This window comes from Pipistrellus kuhlii, unplaced genomic scaffold (genome assembly GCF_014108245.1).
Source record: "Pipistrellus kuhlii isolate mPipKuh1 unplaced genomic scaffold, mPipKuh1.p scaffold_m20_p_7, whole genome shotgun sequence".
Taxonomy (NCBI): Eukaryota; Metazoa; Chordata; class Mammalia; order Chiroptera; family Vespertilionidae; genus Pipistrellus; species Pipistrellus kuhlii.
The window spans coordinates 33,786,290-33,804,831 of NW_023425573.1; the positions used below are offsets into that span (position 1 = coordinate 33,786,290).

At 42.1% G+C, this 18,542-nt stretch overlaps 1 protein-coding gene and 1 long non-coding RNA gene across 2 annotated transcripts in view; one reads left to right on the forward strand and one right to left on the reverse strand.

Annotated features, from left to right (window-relative positions):
* Nucleotides 1-1,238: 1,238 nt before the first annotated feature.
* On the reverse strand, nt 1,239-8,546 carry LOC123651660. The gene is made up of 2 exons (XR_006740533.1): nt 8,189-8,546; nt 1,239-1,483 (listed from the first exon to the last, which is right to left on the reverse strand). It is a non-coding gene; the product is annotated as an uncharacterized LOC123651660 (long non-coding RNA).
* A 254-nt stretch (nt 8,547-8,800) lies between these two features.
* SESTD1 (SEC14 and spectrin domain containing 1) overlaps nt 8,801-18,542 on the forward strand; it is a 92,843-nt gene continuing 83,101 nt past the window's right edge. The window contains exon 1 of the mRNA XM_036421142.2: nt 8,801-8,897. The gene's annotated coding sequence lies outside the window, so the exon portion shown is untranslated. The remainder of the gene's footprint in view (nt 8,898-18,542) is intronic.

Consider the following 18,542-nt stretch of genomic DNA (forward strand, 5'->3'; position numbering starts at 1 on the left):
AAGAAGCCAGCTCTGCCATTTCGGAGGTAAGCATAATTAGCTGCAATATAGATAGAGGTTCTTACTCCTCCTCACAGCGAATGCATTTGTACTTAGTTCTGCTCAGGCTCACTGGTGCACATTATCTGCCTTCCCTCTTCAGCCTGTTGAATTTTCTGGCCCACAGGTTCTTCTCATTTGGATCCTCCCTTAAAATGCCCCCCTCTATTCTCCTGTACCCACAGCAAGAATACTCAAAATTCTCCTCCAAGTAGCATGTTTTTTAGTGCCTCTTTACCACTGTATACACTTTTTCTTGTTTTGTTTCCCCTCCCCCCCCCCTCCCTTTTTCTAACCTAGATAATCCTCTTTCTTCTGGACTCAGTTCCAGTGGCAAAGCCTCCAGGAAGCCTTCACTAGACAACTAGGCAGTGACTCTTCTCGGGTTCTCAATAGCATTTTGTGTAGAGTTTAATGACAACCCTAGCAGTGGCTTCCATGTGGTACTGGAAAGTTTGATTGGATTCCTGTCCCCCAATTAGACTGAGAGCAAACACAATACCCTTTTCACTGTCCAGGTCTCTAAAGCAGCACCAACACTACATTTTTAGTTGCACGAACAAGTAAGTCACTGAACATCTTTTCCCATGTTTGTGTTCTCTCTCATTTTTTCCAAGTAAAATGCTCAAAAGTTGGTCACATGACAAGAAAATGACACATCTTCCTGTATACACCCAGGAACACAGCATCTCCAAAAACTGTTCCATAGTAAGATATTCTTCCTTGGAAGACGCTAGGCATAATTTTTGTAAAGACAAGACTTCCAGGATTGTTTCTCGAGAAGGTAAGTTGAGCAGCTGCAGGAGTTCTTGTCCCAAATTTGCTGCCATCATTTAAATGGAGATGTCTAGGCTGTAATTTTTCTCATCAGGAATGGTGATAGAATATGTTTCTTGGTTTATTTGCATAATATTTGTACGAAAACTTTTGGAATAAAATGGTCAACTCGGGCTCACTCTGTGGTTGCCTTTCTTCAAGTCCCCAAACAGAGACACACTTTTCTCTCCCTCCCCCCACCCCAATCTAAGATAGTATCAGTGAGGCCTGGACCTAGCTTGTGTCACATGTTTTGAGTACACTGATCCACAGGGCCGGAATCAAGTAACTCCACACCCTGAGAAGTGGCTCTAGCCCAGGATGACACAATCTGTATTTGTCAAATCTCCAGTTGAAATAAGAAAGTAATTGTTTAAAGGCTCTTTGTTGCATAATAATGTTTTATTCAGAAGGAGAGGAAAAGTTAGACTAATACAAAAGGCAATTCTTGCCTTTTTCTCCTTTATCCCACAACCAAATCAATTCTTTGCTTTTGTGTTGCTGATGCCTCCTCCGAGTTCATGCAATGGGGTTTCTCCTGAGTGGCCTGCTGTTTGGCGGCTGGAGTCACAGCTGAATTTCACACACATCTCCAAGCAGCTGGAGAGAGGGACAGAGCGGAAGGAACCTGACAATGGGTGGAGATTATTTTTAAATGTGGTTTGTCTCAAGAACACAGAGCTGTTGTTTTCTTCACATGCAGATAAACAAGAGCGCCATTTCTGACCACGAGAGAAGTGAAGCTAGCAAGGAACGTTTTAGTCTCTGGCCTCAGATTTTAAGTCGAGAGCAGCACGTATCCCTTGATCTCTGAGGTAAATGTTCTTGACCTTTGTGTTCAGGCTGTGACTGGAGCATATTAGAAAAACAAAAGGCAACCTTGTGACTTGGACCAAGCTTGTTTTTCACATTCTTTTCTGTCTTACTAATAACTGGGACCTAGCCCTACACTAAAATACCATGCAACAGGGACGAAAGAACTTTCTCCATAGCTAATGCTTTCTAAGTGAGACCTGAATATTTCACTATGCAGGCTGAATTGGACAATTAAGTGCTTATGCACCTTGAACTTTGAATAACATATTTTTAGATCAAAATTTTTAAAACTATAATGCATGTAATAAGTAAAAATGCTCTGATCAAGCAAAATTGTGCTTTTCTACCATAATCATAAATAAATCGAAGGACTTTTTTGGGGGTAGGGTTTTAAAGGTGCATTAAAATTAGAAAAAAAGATACATGAGTGTAGGGTTTTGATATAAAATGAGACTATAAATAATTTACATTCTAATGTTCATATTTAAGTGGGTAAAAGATATATTTCACAAAAATTTCTTTTTTGTGTGAGGTTTGGTTTTCTAAACCTATCTTGCGATGAGTAGTGTTTTTTGTCGGCCTGATGATACTTTCCCCCCTTTTCTTGCTGTTCCCCTAACTCCTTCAAAGGAAACTTCCTTCCATGATGGAAGCTTCCAGTTATGATACAGAACTCCCCCCCCACACCCGTCTTGTTCTGAGGGCCCAGATGTTCGAACATTCATGTGACCCAATATACCAGACACTCCTGATATTTTTCTGCATGAGCTATCCATAAGCCAGAGATGTACACCCAGTGCTACCCTGAACTTGTCTTCTCTAGTAAAACAGACTGGTTTGCTGCTGTTGGACAGATTGAAGATGAGTCAGAGAGGAATAGGTTTTCAAGAAGGGACTGAGAAAGATGCTGACTTTACTTGGGTCTCTGAAGTTCCCCAAAATGCAATTCTTTCTTCAGTGCTCTTGAGCTTCTTCAGTATGATTCCAGGAAATCCAGAGCACTGTTCCAGAAAAAGCTTTCATCCCTTACTTCAATCCAGTTCAAATTGGCTTTGGTTCTTACAACCAAAGAGTTCTGACACAATACCTATTTGAACATATACTTCAGTATTGACAGATAATGGTACTTTCTGAAATAAAATTTATTGGTGAGAACTATAAAAATTGGAAATACTATACTGTATAATGTAATGTATTATACATTGCCAGAAGTATTTAAAACAATTTTCCTGGATAATTTGCTTTTAACTTGACACCTGTTAAACTCTATTACAAAGCTTATACTAATTAAAAGTGACAGTAAATTAATGCTGAAATTAGGGACCTTTCCTTAGTCTGAAATTTTGTTTCATTTTCTATTATTCAGCATACTTTAAAAAATATACATTTTTATTTAGAGAGAAAGGGAGAGGGAGAGATAGAAACATCAATGATGAGAAAGACCATTGATTGTCTGCCTCCTGCACGCACACCTGCTACTGGGGATCGAGCCCACAACCCTGGCATGTGCCCTCGACCAGAACTGAACCTGGGACCCCTCAGTCTGCAGGCCAACGCTCTATCCACTGAACCAAACCAGCTAGGGTTATTCAGAATACTTTTAAAGTACTATTGATGTTTAAGAGATAATTTTGTACTATGCCTAAATTATCTAACATCTATTTATACACATACAGTTGGTATTGCAAATATTCCAATACTTTCAGCTTATACTAATGAGTAGCCAGGAGGCCTGGATATCATCTCTGATGTTTTGTTAACTAACTCTAGAGTTGGGTGTGTTGCATGGTATCTCAGGGCCACAGGAAAATGAGGATGTTGAAATAGATAGGATATGATCCAGCTTTAAAAATCCATGATTCCACAACTAGAAGTTAGTTTTGTTAGGAAAAGGTTTTGCTGATTTTACAAAAAAAACAAATACAGCTTTTTACTCTTTCCTTTGGCCTGTGTAAAAAAAAAAAAAAAAAAAAAAAAAAAAATTATGATTGAAGGGGAAGGGGGAGAACTAAAACAAAAACACAAACCATATTTTAAAAATATATTAGGTATTTTTAACCACCTCGGTGAAAGAGAAAAAATTTGGAGCTTAGAATTAAAATGTCAAATGGAAAAACTGGCACACTGACTATTAAATGTCATTTTTAAATAAAATTATTAAGCATTCTCTTAAGAAACTGATCATGTATTAAATGTACACTATGAAATGAATCTTATACACCTTTAGATTTTAAAATACAATACTTGCACAACTTTTCAGAGATGGATTTTGAAAGGCTAGAGGAAGAACCACAAATTGCCATTTTTGTTTTGTCCCTAAAGGCAAGAAGCGCAGAGTGAACACCAGCCCAGTGTTGCAGTTCTGGCACCGGCATCTCATAGCGTAGTGCGTGTGGTATGTTAGGCAATTTTGGTTGCAGGAAACTCCAACATGTGTCCTCAGGGAATAGGGTGTCGGGGTTTGGTTCCTGTTTGTTCAGTTTCGAAGTATACATGTGCAAATTAGAAAAACCGAGATCTCAGCCATGATAATAGGCTTCCCAGGAATAACAGACAAGTTGAACAATCAGACCTCCTAGGAGGAGAGAAATGCGAATTGAGTTTGGCTTTCTGGAACCCAGGATTTGAAGGATGTTCTGAACCCAAGGTATCAGAAGGAATTGGTGGACCTTTTCTTTAGTTCAGGGGTTCTCATCCCAGTCAGTTGGGGAATGTTTTAAAAATACAGACTTTGATGCCCCATTAGCAAAGATTCTTATGTAGTGCACCTGGAGAAGTACCGGGACCATTTTGTTTTTAAAATCTCCCAGCTAGATTTTCAATACCCGGCTCTCTGTGTGGCCGATTTTGCTTTTCTCTCTTGGTGTCTGCTTCATGATTAGCCCACTACCCTTTAGCTCCCTTCAGCTTTTACTATTATGTGTCTTTTCTGGACCACAGACTCACTGCCTTACCTCCTTCAAGCCTTAGCTCAGATGCCACCTCAGGGAGGCTTCTGTGTTCCTATTATCAAAAATTGTACCCCATCCCCTTGGCAGTTCTAGTCCTCTTCCCTGCAGTATATTTATTCAACACTTGTCACCTTCTTAAGATTTTGTTTGACCTATTTATTGTTTATTGCCTTTCTCAGCCACCAGAATGCAAGATCCATGTGGCAGAAGTATTGCGTATTTTGCTCATATTGTATTCCCAGCCCCTAAACCAGAGAAGATGCTTAATAAGCATTTACTGAATGAAGGAGTGAATGGATGTGTGAAGGGATGTTTTCTGCTTGCCATTGGCTGGTGTTAACATCTGCTCACTGGTGATGTCACCCGAGGCCACCCCCCTCGGTGCCTCCTTTTGTTTTCAGCTTCCCCAGCTGATTGTCTGAATGGACCAGCTTTTTGGAACTGAGTTCCCCCAGGTCATTTCTGAATACGTATGACTTGACTGTTTATAGGTCAGGTGCCCTCCGGAAGCTGAAGAGTACTGCCTGGGGCCACCAGGGGCTGGGTGGAGGCAGTTTCTCCAAGAAGTAGGTTTTGGTGCAGAGTGAGTGTTCAGTAAATTCCCTAACCCTGCTGAGCTTCAGGAAAATGGCATTGCAATACCTGCTTGTCTCAGCTTAGGGAGTTTTTCAGAAGTTCCAGGAAGCAATGTACACTTATAAAGCAAACTGTGTGTGAGAAGTGACATCATTTTAGATGATATTTAAATGTGGTATTTAATTAAAAGCCTAAGAGAAGTTGTAGGGGAGAAATTAGGAATTGAGGAACTTGTTGCTTCAAGACACTTTGGCCTTCTTCCTCCCTCCCCTGAATATGTTTTAAATGCTATTCTCCTTTCACTGCTTTCCATTGGATAGGGGCTTCTGGCACATACACTTCCATTATATTTTCTTATATTTAAGAAAAGTAAATGCAAAGATCTGCAATCGGTCTCCAAAACTGAACTGTGCAAGTACAGAGGGGATTGAGTTTTATAGCTGTTTGCATGCTAAAGGCTGAACAAATATTTTGGGGATATCTTTGTTTTTAGTTGGCAAAAACAATGTTTATAAAAACAGCATGGGATGGTAAAAACATATTAATCAAACTGAATTTTCAAATATCATTCAAAGAATGCAGAAAATTGTACTTCTCTACTCCTCCCTTTATAGCTGGAATGTTGGAGTCAGTTCTATATGCCACATTTGGAGAGATGTTTAGATGAGAGTGTTTGGAGGAGATAAATGGGATATTTAAGTGAAGGGTAGTTTGAGAAGGCAACATGCTATGGTTGCTGACTTCAAATGTTTATTAAATATATTTTATTGATTTTATACAGAGAGGAAGGGAGAGAGATAGAGAGTTAGAAACATCGATGAGAGAGAGTCATCGATCAGCTGCCTCTTGCACACCCCTTACTGGGGATATGCCCGCAACCAAGGTACATGCCCTTGACCAGAATTGAACCCGGGACCCTTCAGTCCCCAAGCCAACGCTCTATCCATTGAGCCAAACCGGTCTCGGCTGACTTCAAATGTTTAAAGGCTATGTACAGAAGGGGAAATGGGCTGTTCCGGACTCAATACTCATTAGTACTAGCTTCAGATTCACTGGACATCTTACTACACCTTGTATTCATATTTATAACAATGATTTAAAGTCTCATTTCTTTCCCCCTTTTTAGAGTTGAGCAAACTCATACTTGGAGCTGTTTTGCAAGTGTTCAAGGTCATACAGCTAGACAATTATAAACCATACCATTTTGTGTTTAAGTTCAGTGGTGTTTCTACCAATACCATAACCACGTACTAAATGTATAGTGAGACACAGTTCAATGTAGCAACTAGCAGGACTGTTCAAAGATGAATACTATTGTAAGGAGTGGCTCCCTACACTCGGAGTTCAAGCATATGCTGGACAGCTGTTTTGCCAGGCTCTGCTAGTGCCTTTAATTTACACATATATAACGATATGCTTATATTATTAAACAAAATATTAAACATGTTTTCTAATCATAGAGCCAAAGGACCTCCAGGAGTGAGGCCCAGTGAATTTAAGTGATTGAACTATGTGCATTCTCTGTGGCTATTAGAAAATAACTACAGCATCCAAAGTTCATTTTCTGTACTTACAATCTAACGTGTTTTTTTTCTTTTCTTTTTTCTGTCACAGCAGTTATCCTCATCTAATAACTGGGCAATAAAGTGTGGAACTAGAGGGTATGGAAAGAGGAAGGGCAGGAATGTTTTGTGAATTCCTATTATGAGTTATTTGGCATGCTCTTGCTTTATTAAAACAAGCAAAGAATGTGAGTGGCAGTAGGAGAGGGTTTACAGTGATAAGCGGAGAATGCCATCTAGTAAAAGAGGACAGAATACTCTGGAAGGCTAAGGAAGGCAGGGACTATGGATTGCACTGTATCTCCCTCTTGTTGAGTAGATGCCTAACGTGTATTTGTTGAAATGAATAATGACATCAACACTTCAACAAATATTTAAAGAGAACCTTCTTAGAGCTGAGCTGTGTGTTCAGTCTGGGAGCCAAACATGAAGTAAACAGAAAAATCTCTTATCCTTTTAAGGAACTCATGATCTAGTAAGAAAAGACCACCAGACCAAAGGAGAGTGCCAATGATTACCACAAAGAATAGATTAAAAAGTTCTCTGAAAACAGAAAGAATATTTAATTCAGCGTAAGTGTATATAGGGTGAGGATGTGGGTGTGGTGAAAGGAGGGGAAGTCGGGGAAGATTCCAAAGAGGAAATGCTGCAACCCTCCTAAGGATAGTAGGAGGAGGCTCACCTGGTTAAAAGAGGGATGGATTTCAGGTGGGGAAAACTATTGAAATATGTCCGAGGCACAGAGACAGAGCCTGTGGATTTTGTGTGTGACATGTGGTGGGAGTTAGAGCTGGAGTTGGAGAGGTCTAGGGATCAGATCATAAAAGGACTTCTACATCACAGTAATTAACTTGATTCTAATTGAAAGATTTTAAAGACGCAGTCTGTTTTTGGAGCATTCTCTGGCAGGGACATGAGACAGCAGCAGAAGGGAAATTGGAAAGGCTTGACCAACTGAAGAGTGGCAAAGAGGGTAACGTAGTGGAGACAGCTTGTTAGTCACAGAACTAAGAGGAAGAGTCCCTCTGTGGTATTTTAAATGAGAGAACCTTAGTGGAGAGAAATTGAGTGGCCTGGTTGTGGGAATGGCGAGATTTTAGTCATGGAATTAGGTGATAGTGAAGTGAGTAGCAGACTGAGTAATTTGGAATGCCTGGGATTGGGAACACATGGCTGCCCTAGGTTTGTATTAGTGGATGACTCTTTTGAGCCGAATTCAGGAAATGACATAAAAACGACTTGTGCAACACAGTCAGAGGAATAGACACCATGAAGTCAGTACGTTGGAGAGAAATAACCAAAGCTGGTGGACATGGGGAAGTAGCCCGTGTCTGAGGGCCATTTGGGACTGTCCAGTGGAAAGATCCCCAAGGAAAAACAAAGGCCTCCAATCCAGCCCTTGTTGGCTACACCCCATTCTGCGCCAACCTTCCCAGCCAGCTGCCTTCACCCTTCGGCCCATCATAGGCAGGGCTAGGTGGGGGGGACCATCTCCAGGCATTTCCTGGCAGTAGGTACTTGGGAGAAAAGGAATTACTCCTCCCCCCCAAAAAAAGGAGGAGGATGTCCATGTTAGAATTTTGAAAAATTGCACACCACACACTTGAACCTCCAGCACATTTCAGGAGGAGGAGGAGGGAAAACAAATGCCGGGGGGCCAAGGAATCGGGTCCTTCCTGAAGCCCAGGTTTCCTGACTCTCGGTCCAGCGCCCCTTCCACCACCCTCGTGGCCGGCTCGGCAGCTCCCACCTGCAAGCAGGGTCCGGGGTGCAAGGAGGCCCCCTCCTCCCACCGTCCCCGGTCCCCCGCCCCCCGCCGCCGGCCCTCCCGGCCCCGCCCCCTCCCGGCGGGGCGGGGCCTCTGCGCAGCCGCTACCCCGGCGCGTGCGGGGTCGGCGCACGCGGGTGGGACCGCGGGTCTCGGGGTCGCGGGGCCGCCTGCGCCGCCGCCTGACGCACGCCGCGGCCGGACACGCTTCGCCACGAGCGCCCGGAGCCCCGCGCGCGCCGCCGCCGCCCGGGCCCGCCCCGCCCCCAGCCCGCCCCCTCCCGCCTCGCCCTCCTCCCGCGCCCCGTCCGCGTCCCCGCGTCCTCGCCCGCCGCCGGGAGAGCCGGTCCGCAGCGCCGCGCCGGCCAGGTGAGTGCGGCCGCCGTGTGGCCGGGCGGCCCGGGCGGGAGGCGGGTGCAGGCCCGGCGCGGGCGGAGGCGGAGGCGGCTGGCCGGCTTCCCCCACCCCCCCCCCCGCGGGCCGCGCGGCGCAGGGAGGGCGCCCCCGCCCGCAGCCCCCGCCGCCGCCGCCGCAGACAAAGCGCCCGCGGTGGGAAGCCGGCGGCCCCCGCCTCCGCGCCGCTGCCTGCCCGCCCGCCCGCCCGCCCGCCCGCCCGCGGGGTGCGGCTGCGGCCCGCCCAGCCCGGGCCGCCGGCGGGCGTCTTCCCCCCGGAGCGCGCGTCTTCGTGTCTGGGTGGAAAGGGACCCGAACCGTGCAACAGGTTTAGGCGTTAAATCCGGATCTTCCCGGTGTGCGGGGCCCGATGTGGCGCCCGGCTCCGGGGCCGGCTCCTTTGTGTGGCCGGAGACCGGCGCGCCCGGGGGGCGGGGGCCGCCGGCTCAGGCCCCGGGCTGCGGCGGAGGCTCCGGGCGGGACGCCTCCCGGGCGGCGGAGGCTCCGGCTTCCGCGGGCCTGCGGCGCGCTCCCTTCCCTCAGCTTCTGCGGGAGCCACAAAGGGAGGGGGCCGGGGCCCTTCTGGGTCGAGATCTCCCTGGATGTGTTTATTTTCTGTAGGTTAGGGGGGACCCCGGCTAGGACCCCAGTGGGGTCGGCTCTGGAGGATGCGGGTGGGATGTCGCCCTGGGATGCCCGGTGTGCACGGCCCCCGCGGCTCCCTGGGTGCTTTGCTTTGACATCTGGCTCCTGCACAGGCAGACCTCCCCCTGGAAGTTGCAAGTGCTGTGGAGGGAGTCACTTGATAACGGCTCTTAGACAGGTCACCTCTTCCTTCCCATCTTGTCTGTGGCCGACTGTACCCCACCACGCATTCTAGCACAGGGTGGCAAACCTTCCATTGGAACTGCCACTCAGAATGCCCCCCCCCCCCCCCCCCCCCCCATGTTGGAAACTATTAATCCATATGGTTTTCTTTGGCTTTTAACAAACCTTTATTTTCTTAGGCGTGAGAAACTTTTTTTTTTTTTTTTCAACCTCCCAAAGCAGAATACATAATACTGAAGGTTTATCTTTGTTGACATACCTTGGGTCATGCTCTCACCTATCTGGTTTCATTGGTGTGCTATTTTAGTTTTAACAATACTAAATAGAAGGAAGATATCTTCCTTTTGCTCTGAGCAGTAAAATATGTCTTTGTTCTAGAACCAGGAAGCTTTATGTGGACAGAAGTTGGGGACTTGCTTCTTACCCCGTGACCAAATACATTAAAATATTCCCAGAGGGCTTAAAAAAGCATTGCACAACTCTGCAGATTGCTTGTACATCCAAAATGCCAGGAAATAATTTTGCGGAATGTTTATTTTCAAACAATCTAGCCTTAAAAAATGGGCCTACACTGTAAATACCCACACATTAGGGAATGCATTGATTGGATTTAAAGAGTTTACCAAGCACCCCTGTGAATAATAGTTGGAAGCAATAATGGGTGGATGAGATTAGGAGCTGATGATGCATGGACCTGGAAGTCTGACAGCAAAATGCAGAACATGTGAAGTGGTAGAGGTTGCAGAATTCGCCTATTTGGGTTTCTGTTGGACAGGCATATCTGAAAACGAGATGTCTACTAATTTAATAAGCAGAAAATACTACATTTTGAACTGTGTTTTTCATGTGCTTAATAAAGACTCCTTGAAGCTCTTCTCTGCTTCCTAAAAATACACTTGATATTAATAAGGACTTCTGAAGGAATAAAATTATATCAAATTAATATGATCTGTAGAAAGTTTTTCTGGGAAATGTCTTTTGTGTGAAATGTATCATTGGGCATGTGGTGGTATTATTGATATGAGAAAATGCTAAGTAACTGATTTACTATCTGAAAAGGGATTTACTATCGGGGAAAGGGAGGGAGGAAGAGACTGAACATAAACTGCACCTATGGATGAGGACAATGGGGGATAGGGAGGGGGCGGAGGGTGGGATAGGAACCTGGTGGAGGGGGAAGAAATGAGGAACTTTTGTAACAATATGAACAATAAAGATTGATTAAAAAAAAAAAAAAGAAAGTTTTTCTGGCATAATTAATAGTTTAACTTCACTAAGGATACCACTTATCCGTGTAACATTGAACTTCAAGAACTTTCCTAGCTGTTATAAGCAACAGGAACAATCTCTTGAGAAAAGTAGGATATTTACTAATGAAAAGTAGCAGAAACTTAAATTATTTTCTTTTATGAAGATAAAACTTATATAGTTTAGACTCTACCCTTTTAAAGTGTTCAGTGGCATTAATATATACATAAAGTAGGACAAACATTTCACATTCAAGAACATTTTCATCATTCTTGAAAAGACACTCTCAGACCCATTGGCCATTATTCCTATTCTCTCTTCTGCATTTGGCAATCACTTATCTACTTTGTGTATCTATGGATTTGCCTTTTCTGGACATTTCATGTTTTCGGAAGCATAAAGTATGTGGCTTTTTTGTGTCTTTGACTTAGCAAAATATTTTCAGGATTCTTCCATATTCATGTATCAGTACGTCATTCCTTTTATTGGCCGAATAATATTCCATTATATGGATATACCACATTTCCAATTTTTTTTACTATTATGAGTAATACTACTTTGAACACTTATTTACCAGTGTTCGTGTGGACATAGGCTTTCTGTTCGGTTGGATGAATACTTATGTGTGGTATTACTGAGTCATATGGTAGCTCTGTTTTACTTCTTGAGGAACTGCCAAGCTTTTTCATAGCTGCCGCACCATTTTACATTCTCACCAATGAAGTGTGAGGGTTCCATTTTCTCCTGCACTTGTTAAATGTTGTCTAGGATAGTCCTAATGGGAAGGGGTATCTGTGGTTTTCATTTGCATTGCCCTAATGCCCTGATCGCTAATGATGTTGAATATCTGTTCCTATTCTTATTGGCCACTTGTACATCTTCTTTGGAAAAAAATGTCTATTTGATTTATAATCATTTCTGTTTTCCCATTTTCTTAGTCTTTGAAATAATACTGTAAGATAGATTTATTTCCATTTTACTGTTAGGAGAGTAAGTTTCAAAGAGGTTAAGTAATTTGCTCTTTTTTAACCTTGTAAAATTAGTAAGAATAATGGTGTGAATATAAACTTAGGTCTTCTGACTCCACTTCCTGCATTCTTTCCACTTCATGAGGCATACAGAACTCAAATTGTCTTTGCAGATTTGCCTGGCTAATCATTGCCAAAGTGGGAGCATAATAAATCATTCAGTCAAACAACAACAAAAAGCAGGTGTTAGGGCCAGAGTGCCTCAGATTCATCAGATTTTGTTACACTTTCTCAAAAAAAAATTTTTTTTTCTTATCCTAGTAAGGTGGATCTGATTTGCACATTTCCTGTGGGGAAAGAGAGCAGTTAAACTAGTCCCAGCTTCTTAGTGGCACAGCTAATCCTAGAACCCACTGTGCCCTGGGACTTGGGGCTTTCTCTTCCCCTGCAGCTTCCATGTTCTCTATTTTCTCCCTTTAATAGTAAAGTGATAGACAATTACACATTTTTCATAAACATTAACATTTTTTTCTGTATTAAACTGAAATTAACTTATTTTTTAACTAAGTGGCTTGCCAGTTTCACTTTGAAGTGCAGGATTACTAGGGTATATGCTTCAGTTTTTATGAACTAGTTTGGATCAAACATATGCAGAATTCCTAACTCCTAAGGGTAGGTAGAATCCATATGTTATTTATTCATCTTTGCATGCCCATTGTCCAGCATAGTGCCTGTCACATAGCAGGGACTCTAACCTTTGTTTATTTTATTTTTTATTTTTTTTTTAAATATATTTTATTGATTTTGTACAGAGAGGAAGGGAGAGAGAGAGAGTTAGAAACATCGATGAGAGAGAGTCATCGATCAGCTGCCTCTTGCACACCCCCTACTGGGGATATGCCCGCAACCAAGGTACATGCCCTTGACCGGAATCGAACCCGGGACCCTTCAGTCCCCAAGCCGACGCTCTATCCATTGAGCCAAACCGGTCTTGGCTCTAACCTTTGTTTAATGAGTGAATACAAATACATTATTTTTAATTGGAAAAAAATACACAAAGCAATACATATTATCTGGTACACTCTTTTAGAATAAATGTAGTCCAAATTCCAGAAAAAGAAAATATTTCTTAACCCTGGCATATGATCTAAAAACTATTAATGCTAAAAATTAGAACTTGATTTAAAAACTCAACACTGTATGTTATGGAAGGAAGTAAGTGTTCCATCCTGGATTTAAAAAAATAATTTCCTAGACAGTTTGACTCATTGGTTGGAGCGTGGGCCCATGGACTGAAGAGTCCCTGGTTTGATTCTAGTCAATGGCATGTACCTAGGTTGCAGGTTCGATTCCTGGTGCTGATTGGGGCTCATTTGAGAGGCAGCCATTGGATGTGTGTCTCTCATGTCAATCTTTTCTCTGTCTTTCCCCCTCCCTTCTACTCTAAAAATCAATGGAAAAATATCCTTGGGTGAGGATGAACAACAACAACAAAAATAGGTTCTAAGTATCTGCTGGCACAAGTCCTTACTCTAAGCTCAATATTCAAACAAGAGTTGTACTCTGAGTGTTTGTTAAATAAAGGAATGCCCAGTGAGTGAGTAAAATAGTTATTTTTTTCTATAGCAAGTAAAGTAGATAACAGCAAATTAATATTTAGGTCCTGCTATTCACTTGTATTTTAATTGTCAAACATGATATATATATCCTATGGTAATAAAAGCCTCATGCAGCTGAAACCGGTTTGGCTCAGTGGATAGAGCGTCAGCCTGCGGACTGAAAGGTTTCAGCTTTGATTCCGGTCAAGGGCATGTAGTACCTTGGTTGCGGGCACATCCCCAGGAGGGGGTGTGCAAGAGGCAGTTGATCAATGATTCTCTCTCATCCATGTTTCTAACTCTCTATCCCTCTCCCTTCCTCTCTAAAAAATCAATAAAATATTAAAAAAAAAAAAAACCTCATGCAAATTGACCTCACTCCAACACACAAGAGGGCCACACCCATGTGGTCAAAGATGGCTGCCACAAGATGGCCAGCAGGGGAGGGCAGTTAGGGGTCACTGGGCTGGCAGAGAAGGACAATGGGGTGTGACCAGGCCTGCAGGGGAGGGCACTTGGGAGGGACTAGGCCTCCAGGGGAGGGCAGTTAGGGGTGAACGGGCCATCAGAGGAGGACAGTTGTGGGGAACCAGGCCTGCAGGGGAGGGCAGTTAGGGGTGTCCAGGCCTATCGGAAGGACAGTTGGGATGACCAGGCCTGCAGGGGAGGGCAGTTAGGGGTGTCCAGGCTTATAGGAAGGACAGTTGGGATGACCAGGTCTGCAGGGGAGGGCAGTTGGGGGCAACCATGCCGGCAGGGGAGGGAAATTAGGGGCAATTGGGTTAGCAGAGGATCAGTTAGATGTCGATCAGGCTGGCAGAGGAGAGGTTAGGGGATGCCCAGGCTGGCAGGCAGAAGCAGTTAGGGGTAGGCAGGCAGGCAAGCAGTTTGGAGCCAGTAGTCCTGGTTTGGAGATGGTGCAGGCTGGGCTGAGGGACACCGCCCCTCTCTCTCCCCCCCATGCACAAATTTCGTGCACTGGGCCTCTAGTGTTATAAAAATTCAAATACTGTATGTGTATATAGACTTAAAGTTGAAAATCTACCATTTACTACTTTTTGTCCTCTATTTTTTTCACTCCAAAGTAATCATTATTAACAGTTTGAGATTTATATTACAAACCTATATCTTTGCATTTTTGTGTACATAAGTACAAATATACATTTATATATCCAACCATACTCACATATGTGTGTATACACGGTGATTTTTCTTTTACAGATGGGGCCATTCTACATATATTCTTTGTTTTTCACTCAAATATATTAAGACTTTTGCATCTATTATCAGAAAAGATAAACATAATATTTGTTTGCTATTCTTGCCTGGTTTTGGTGTTAAAATTAAGCCAGCTATTAAGAATCAATTGGTAAACTATCCCTATTTTCACTGTGCCTGGAATAGTTGAAAATATCTGCCCTGTAAACATCTTTTAGAAATCACCTGAAAACCTTGATGAAGGAAGAAATCCAAGACAACCTTTCTCATTTTTCCTGTTTTTATTGTTTTATCAAGTTTTAGATCTTATTTTCTGTTACATGTTTGGTGAAGGAATCCTTTCATACACACTTCTCTCAGCTCTGATAAATTGACAAATGCAAATGATTAAATGAATCCATGGATGCAGAAGTATATGTGCTTTTCTCTTAGAAAGATCCAGAGTAAAGTCCTACACTTACTAGTTGTATAACTTTTGGCAAATTACCTTCTTCAAACTTCTGTTTTCTGTTCTGTAAAATGGTAATGGTTCCAGCCTCTCAGGAATCTTGGAAATATTAGAGATGTGAGACAATATAGGAAGTTGCATCTAAAAAAAGTGGAGGAAAAAAACATAACACTAAACTATAAATGTGAATTTGTCACCTTAATTACTATAAATTGTTTCAGCTACCAAGAACAAATTTAAGGAGAAAGAATGGTGGAGCTATAGGGATGGTTTCCACTAATAAATTGGAAGACTATAAACATTTTCAGGCTATTTAAAATTTAATTTTGGAAAAAATGATTTCTAACTACCTGCATGCTTTTGGGGCAGGATAGTGGGGTAAAGTACTGGAGAAAACAGACCTGTTTACATTATCAATTGTAAGCCCTGTGACTTTGGACAAGTTATTTGGGGTAAATGCACTTACTTTAGAGGGTAAGCATGAGGAGAGATATTAGTATAATGCCTGGCATTTAATAGGTATTCAAATTGTTAAAAAACATTTTTGCGTGTGTTGAAGTGCCTAACATTGATGAGCATGAGGTGTTGGGTTCTGCTGTTTGAAGGCTGTGTGGTGTAGTGGAAAGGACATTAGGCCCTAAATCAGAGTTTTAGCCTTGGACAAGTCTCCTGCTCACCTTTTTCTATTTCCTTACCTGTAAAAAGAGAGTAAGAGAACTAACACTGAGATTCTATTTTATATGCATTTATGAGGCAGTTTAACAAATCTTACTTTATTTAATCTTCCCAATAATCCTACCAGGAAAAGATAATTTGTCATTTCCCATTTTAATAGTTGAAGAAACAAAGGTTTTAGATTTTCTGAAGTCCATTGGGTGTCCACCCTCCTCCCCTGCCCCCCAGTCCTGTCCATGTTCTTTTATTCATTACAGCACTCCCTCCTGCGATGATAGGATGTGTCTACATACAGAGAATACCAAATGGAGAGAATACTGCAAACTGAAACACTTAAGTGTATAAAAAAATTAAGCCAATGTATGATTAGGCTACTAATTTATTAATGATTTTCATGAATCAAATATAAAGAGGATTGTTAATGTGTCCTAATGCCTGTGCTTAAGAGTAGTAATTTAAGTTTTTTAATATGTGTGTTTCTTATAACCGCTTTACTTAAATAATTTATGAGTCTTCATTGCATTTCTACTTTGACCAGGTAAAGGAGAGAGAGTAGATAGTTGTCATAAAGGGAAATACAAGCTTGCTTGGTGGGTGTGTGTGAATTAATGTGTGTATGGAAGAGGTGAGAAGTACAGTTCTATGGCAGTTTGGCATTTACTGAAACTATAGACTCTTGGAAAGTGGTAGGAAAAATCTACATTATAATTCATTATCCACTAACAGGCTTGCAGAGTCCTTTAAAAAATGAACCTGCCTTTGTCAGCTGGTTTGTAAAGAGCTATTGATTGTATTCTTGAAAGAGGGTGATATTGTCTTTCCTTCCATAGAGTTTGCCAAAGCTTTTGCTATGGGTTTCATTTTATTTGATCAGATTCTGTGATATTGATTTTGGATAGCTGCAAGCCTTGTGTTAGGGATATGCAAAACAAAACAAAAAATGGCTTGGGGTATTGCAAGATAAATTGTGATTCAGTTGTAGCATAGAAGGTTTAGAAGGTTTAGCAGTTCTGTTGATGTTTAGTTATCATTTTTATTCTGTTGATTGGAAGTGGGAATTCCTATGTTTAGAGTAGAGAATTTTTATCAGAGTGACTGGAATTGCACTGTGGAAATTCTCACTGGTATTGAAGGCCACTTAAATTTTTTTTTTTTTTTTTTTTTTTTTTTTACAGACTACAAAGCATGTGGAGCTATATGTAGAAAACATGGTTCTTCAAAGAGTATATTTTTAGTTTGGGAGGCAATGAAGGAGGAAACCAAGTAAAAGGACACAGGATTTTTAAAACTTGCACTTGCTCTTTGTAAAATCACTTGAACTGCATTGGGCTTTGCTAAGATACCATAGGTCTCCTGTTGGATTCTACCAGAGTAACCCAACCCTTTGAAAACTGGCAGTTGTGTGTCTTGTATATCTTGTTCATTCTATAGTGTTCTCTTTGCTGTACAAAAAGAACTGTTTGGAATAAGTATCAAGATTAGTTCCTCTTTTCAGTACTGTGCTGTTTATCTCCTGGCTTGTGGACTGGGTTCTCCTTTTAGAGAACTGTTAGAACGCCAGAGCCAGGCTGTGGAACACCCCAGCGTGGGCATACAGGTTTTATGCCCTGCATTTTGTTTAGCCTTAGTTTGGCACCATTATTGGTGTCTTCTTTGTTCTTTTGCTTTTATTGTTTAACTTATTAACTTTTACGGTTCATGTAGTTTTATGTCTCATTAATCCTTTCCAGAAGATAGGGGTATACATGAAATCTATAGAGGAAGATATTAAGGCAAACAGATCAATATAGTAGAGACCATATATGGCAGTGATTTATTTCATGGGCCAGCTTTGATTGATAATGGCATCTGAATGGAACACTGTCTTATAAGTAGTTAGAGGCACCATGTGGATTTAGTGGGAAGGGCTATTGTGATCATTGAGCAATGTTTTTGTCATGGGTGTAGGAATATTGCTGGCCAGTGTTTGCCATCTCTATTATAGACAAAATATACAGGATACTGGGTAGTACAATGGGTGAGTGACTTTTTAAGTTTAGAGTTAGGTTTTGCCAGGTGATTGTGGATTTGGGAAACAAGCTGGTTATTTTGGGAGGTTGGCAGTCAGATTGGTTCAACTGCAATGAAATGTCTGCAGTGTGTTAAACAGAGATGAAATTGGTGGGAAAGTGAAGAAGGAGGTGTGGGAAGCCTTCTTCCACAGTCCCATCCAGAATACCACGTTGTGTGTATTTTTATTATTTTTTTACTTTTTATTTTTTAAATCTTTATTCAGATTATTACAATTGTTCCTCTTCCCGCCCAACCCCTCTGTAGCTCCCATCCACCTGGTTCCCACCTCATCCTCTGCCCTCCCTCCCTCCACTGTCCTCATCCATAGGTGTACGATTTTTGTCCAGTCTCTTCCTGCACCCCTCACACTTCCTTCCCCCCGAGAATTGTCAGTCCACTCTCTTTCTATGCCCCTGATTCTATTATATTCACCAATTTATTCTTTTCATCAGAGTTTTTTATTCACTTGATTTTTAGATTCACTTGTTGGTAGATATGTATTTGTTCATAATTTTTTTATCTTTTACCTTCTTCTTCTTCTTCCTCCTCCTCTTCTTATTTCAAAGGACCAGGCCATTCCTATCCA